This window comes from Natator depressus, chromosome 2 (assembly GCF_965152275.1).
Source record: "Natator depressus isolate rNatDep1 chromosome 2, rNatDep2.hap1, whole genome shotgun sequence".
NCBI classification, from domain to species: Eukaryota; Metazoa; Chordata; order Testudines; family Cheloniidae; genus Natator; species Natator depressus.
In genome coordinates, this window is record NC_134235.1 from 118,314,727 (window position 1) to 118,320,728 (window position 6,002).

Genomic DNA, 6,002 nt, shown 5'->3' on the forward strand with positions numbered 1-6,002 from the left:
CATTCTGATGCCTGGCTGACTGAGCAATGTTTGTCTCCATTTGCACCACCACAGATTTTCAAACATAAAAGATTTATGCCATTGTAGCCCTATATGGCATCTTTGTCTAACTTGGCTTTCTACACATTTCAGAAAGCTGCAATGTTCTCATTAGGGAATTTTTCTGAAGAAAGTGATAGGTTTTTCCCACCCTTAACTCCAGGTAAACTAAGTACATCTGTGGAAAACACAAAGGACCTGATTCTTATTTACACTAAGACTCCTTTACACATAAGGTGGATGTAAATTTCATTTAGTTCCACTTTAAAGCTCTGTTACAATACCATAGAACTGTGGGGAGACCTTAGTGTAAAGAAGAAACAGGCCCCAGAAGCCTGAGGAATTTACTCAGTGTTACTCAGTCCTTATACAATCCTTACTTAGGCACAGCCTTCCATTGATTTCAATGGGAACTTACTGTAATAACAACTGGGTAAACACTAAGGGCTAATTTTTGTAACCCTTACTCACATATTTTTCCCCCCAGGGGAAAGCACAGACACAGTCCCCCACTACCACAAATTATGCAGTTGAGTTTCCTGCATTTGAGGGAAATTGCAGGGGTCAGCACACCCGGCGTGCAATGGATGAGTCTCACTTTGGGAAAACCACCATGGTGGTAATGGTATCTCCTGAGCCCTTACTCACACGATCAGCCTCGCAGAGACTGAGTCCCAATCCGACCCTAAATGAAAGCTGACAAAGGCTCTCAGGATTTGACTCAGAAAGAATAACATTTCCATACTTGGTACAGTTAGGTTGTCCCCATCCAGTTCAGTCCTTTGTAGACAGTCATGGCAGAGCTCCATTTATAACTTTGCTTGAGTCTGGCTCTGAAAGTCACTATGCCACAGCAATGGCGGCAGCATTATCATACGACTCATCGATTCGACTCTGCTGTTTTTTGCAAGTTAACCCTGTTCTCTGAAGAGTTGCAAACCAGTAGATGTTAAATAAATATTCCTTTTCAGCTCCTCGCTTGCACCACAGCCTGTCAGACCCCAAAACAGATGATGCAGCGCAGTCACCAAACTCCCTGGAAAGCGACACGCTCAGTACTTAGGTTTTGTTCCTGATGGGCTTCTGGCAGTGGGAGGCTCCTTTTCTCCAGCTTGGTGGAAAAACATCCCTTCAAGTTTTAGAGCTGTTCCCTGCCACGTACTTGCATGTGCACACCATCTCATCAACACATTAGATAGTTATCTATCATTTTTATATCATGACTTTTACTGGAGTCAGGGCCAAAGTAAGGCAATTCAGGAGCCTAGGCATACTGTGATATGTGGCCCGCTGCAGCCCCACCCCTCATTTGGGGTGATGGAGGCAGGGCAGCCCTTTCCCCTTCCATGAAGGCGGGGCAGTGGCATAAGGTGTCCTCTCCCAAGAAATGACAGAGGGCCTCCTTCCCCTTAGGAGTAGCAAGAGCAGCAATAGGGGGTCTCCTCTCCCCTACCAGAGAGGCACCAGTGGCAACACAGACCCATCTGGCATACTTAACCAGGACTCAGGGTGTATCTGCTTGGGTAAGTAAATGGGTTTGTCCCATTGCACTTTCTCCTCAGACCACAACACAGAGCCTACTGCTGGGATAATGTTATTGGGGCTCCCCAGTGCAGCAGGCTTTGGAGTTAACACACTGCTAAGATGAATGGCACAGTGCACAGAGTTATTGTTTGAGGCTCTCTGCAAACTCAAACAGACATCATTGCATCAGGTACAAGCTGAGCCCCGTTTTCAATGTTTTCACCACCATTATCATGGCTCAACATTTTTTAAACGAAAGCTCATATTCTGCATAGTCATATGACTTGGCAAGTTGAGGCCTATAGCACCTTCATGCAATCCTAGCTAAGTGCTGTGCTGCACAAAAGTCCAGAAGCACAAGGAACCTCTCTGTTTCCTCTCTCTTCGTTCAGTCTGACGCACTATGCACATCTGTTAATATAGCAGAAGAGCAAACTAACCCACTGCTGCCCTGATGTATAACCTGCCAGGCAAAGTGCTAAGAAAGACTCACACTGTACTGCATCACATAATTGAGCTAGATTCCCTTTGAAATGCCAAATGCCATGGCTCTTGCAGCAGGGATGGAGTTCACTTCTCCAAAGGTTTCATTTCTGAAGGAATCCTGAGAGAAAAAATTTGGTTTTCAGCCAATACCAGCATGGGGGCTGATGAGATGTGGGGAACGGAGGCTGCACATTGGCATCAGCCCTGAGGGGGATGATGCGTGAGGTAGGCCCAATGCCTGTGGGTATGCTTGGGCAGCAAGGCCTGGAGGGTGTAGTGTGCCCTAAGGCACCCCAGTTCTGCTGTACAGTGTAGAGGAAGGGCCGAGTATTGCCCCATCTCATCTCTCCCACCCATGTCCTCTTCTTTTGAGAGTCTGGAGCCCCAAAAGACTTCTTTGGTTCTTGACTACCAGGAACTCAAGGTAGCACATCCCTTTGTACACAAGCCCAGCAGGGTGGGTGTGGAGGGGGATAGAGAGGATCTTTCACTCACCCCTCCTGAACTGCCAACTATATAGCTACAATTTAGCCCCAAACATACTGTTGACTAGTATGAGAACTTTGCAAAAGTACAGTTATAGAGTCATCCAGCTGAGAGGTGTGGAAAGAACACCTGAATCAAGCCTTGCGTCCAATAATGAGGATTATTTTGATTTTTGTATTTCTGCCTGTGTGTATATGTGTAAATATTTTGTCTCCCTGCAAATGGAGGCTTCCCCACTGTGCAGTATGTGCGTCATGAGACATCTCAGCACTGAAGGAACTGTGGTAGGGGACATGTCAGTTTTCATTTTCTGAGGGTGGTTGAAGCATGGATTTCAATCTCCCTAGAATTTAAATTTTAGGGTTTTTTATATATATCACATCATTTCATGGGTTAATGCAGAATGATAGCTGTGTCCCAAGGTGGGGAAAAGGCAAAAAAGTGTGGATTTCTCAAAACTGCAAGCCAAGCACTCATCTTTTCACAACAAATACTGCTCCTAATGAGCCATTCTACACATTCACTCCATATGGTATCTTTACACATACGGGGGGTGGGTGGGGGGAGTTTATGGCGCCCCTAGGCTAATGATCCTTTGGGGGCCATAGTCTGATCATCTCACTCGGAGCCTAATGCTCCTCTTCATTCCACCCTAATAGCTCCACTGACTTTAATGTAGTTACAGATTATAAATGAGAGGAGATTCAGGACCTCAGTTTTTACTCAGCTGTTATTCAGTCCCTTCTAGGCAAACTTCAAAGGGATTGACTTTTCCCCAAGTCCCATTGGAGCACAGCTCCAGAGACTGACCTCAATGACCAAGGACTGGGCACACGCTGAAGGATGGCCTCTGGATTTGACCCTTGAGTAGCAAGAAATAGTTTTTTCTACTAGGAAATTTTCTCCAGATGGTATTAGCTCTTCCACAGGGCTTTGCACAGGTGCACAAGAGGAGGGCAAAGCACAAGGAACCTAGCCCTCTTATGGGACCAGAGCTGAAAGGAGGCATGATTATATCCTCCTCCTAGCCGCCATATGGACAAGAAGAAGCTGCCAGTCACAGAGAGTAGCACACACTCCACCCTTTTAAGGGGTGTAGTATGGGCATGCTCCCCTCAGGTAGCTGGAGTTTGAGATGCACACTTCCTCCCGGAGAGGTCTAGGAAGGTGCTTTCCCCCAACCCTTCGCGCGCGCGCACGCACACACACACACACACACACACACACACAAAAGCCTGATTCTTAAAGGAACAATTGATCCTGTTTTTTGGTTATAAACCACCTGACCCATGTATCTTGGAAAGTGAAGGTCTAATTGCTTTCTATAAAGGGGGTAAGTTTAGAATGGGAGGATAGCTGGCCAGTGGATAATGGTGAAAACTGACCTGTTTGAAAGGAAGAAAAAGAGCAAAAGAGGCCATCAGCCCTTCTCTGTGATTCTTAAGGTGAAAGCTGGTGTCCATCATGTACAAAATATCATCCCACTTCTTAGTATTGCCAGGTCAGTTCCGCTGATTTCCTGTCAAGTTAGGCTCTGTAGGGATAATAATGGTAATGCTCTTTTTATAACTTGGCTTAAAGTGTGATTCTACTTTGACGCAGAGTAAAATGGGCACGTTACATTAGAAAGAGACCAAAAAAAAAAAGCTGTTACTATTTTTTACTCCTGTTAGCACTGCAAAGACAACACAGCCCTGGAAGAATGAGCCGGATTCTATTCTGGGTCATTCACTATCAACAGAATTGCTAACTAAATTCCAACAGCAGGGCCAAATGGTGCCCTCAGTTACACCCACATATCCCCCGTCGTCTTCACCAGCATTAAAGCATGTGGAACTGAGCATAGAATTTGGTCTGCAGAACCTTTATTACGCGCAATGATTCACAAAGTGGGGGTAGGGGGAGGAGCTGATTTTTGGCTCCTGGGTTGAATGCCTAAGGCTGGAAGTTAGAACAAAACATCTTGCAAATCATAAACGGAGCAGATTTGATAGTGCTGAACTGAGACACAATTGACATGGAATCCCACAAAGCCATTTAATTGGTATGTCTACACTGTGATTGCAGCGTGGACGGGTGTAGCTGGTAGCTTTAATTTAGCTAGCATGGCTGAAAATAGAAATGAAGACACAGTGGTGGGGGCTTCAGCATGGGCTAGCAACCTGAGTACATACCTGGGGTCCCTGGCGAGCTTTCACAGCCTCCGCTGAAGCCCACACCACCATGTCTTCACTGCAATTTCACCAAAAACCAAACAAACTCAGGTATGCCAACCTGTCCTGTAATCACACCTCCAGTTCAGTGCAGAGATACCCTTAGAGTCACTTTTCACAGTAGAAATGCACTGCCCAAATGCTCGAAATCGTGCATCCCCTCCGTCCCATCAAGCGACACATTTCCAGTTGAGCATCAGCCAAAAAGCACAGCATTCTGTTCGGCTATTTACACCATGGTGATTGGTAGGAGTGTGTCAGATCTCAAAGCAGCAGTGACTCAGGCCCGAGGTTATGGGCTGCCCTCTAAACTCCTCTGTGATGTAGAAATAGGATTTGTTCTATACCCTTAATACGTTTTATATATTTTTTTCTTTCCCTAGGATTAACCTTTTGTTACAGAGCTAGGTGAAGTATTGTCCCTCCGGAAATTACAGAGGATGAAGAAACTCTTACTGATATCTCATCTGACAGATTGGTAAAATGAGCGCTTGTGTAGTGCCGGGCCTGGGCAAGCTTTCTGCATGAGGAAGAGGGAGGTAGAGCCATTGATTGTCATTATATTGAGAGGTATTTTAAGATTAGACAACCACAGCTGCCATTAAAGAGCAATGCTCCTTGTTCTGCTGATCCTGCAGCTCTGAACAGCATGCGTGTGCTGATTGCCAGCAAAACAAAGTGTTCTTCCAAAGGGTATTGCTGATCCAAAGGGCAAACTTAAAAAAAACCATGGTAGGTTGGTCCTAAGGGAACTTGAGCAACCAGGAAAGATTGGAGTTAGAAACGTGGGTGGATGCTTTACAGCCCGCAGACATTTCTAAATCCAAACAACATCCTGAGGAAGTGAGGCTGGGAAGGGACTTTCTCATGCAGTGTTCTTTCCCAGCTATTAACATCATTGTGCACCCTTCATGCAGCAGAAATGTAATCAATTGTCATAGACTAAAGCTGTTTAATCTGTCAAGGAACTCAATCTTTGGATCTACACACAGTACATTGCTGATATCCCCTCTCCATGCATTGAAGTATTATGTTCAGAAGAGTGGAATATGGGGTGATGGATGGAGGTTTTCTGTCTAAATGCCTTCCACAAATTGAAAAGCATTCTGTTATCAACAATACTTCAGATATGCATGAAGTAATCACTCGAGACATGTAGGAACAGGTACAAGACACTGTGCAATGGATACGATAGCCAAATTCTTTAAGCATAGGTACCGAAAGTTAGACACCTAAATCTGTAATCAGCCTGCT

The 6,002-nt window shown here is 45.3% G+C and overlaps 1 pseudogene; it reads right to left on the reverse strand.

Annotated features, from left to right (window-relative positions):
• Window positions 1–523: 523 nt before the first annotated feature.
• On the reverse strand, window positions 524–678 carry LOC141983532 (U1 spliceosomal RNA; annotated as a pseudogene).
• Window positions 679–6,002: the final 5,324 nt, after the last annotated feature.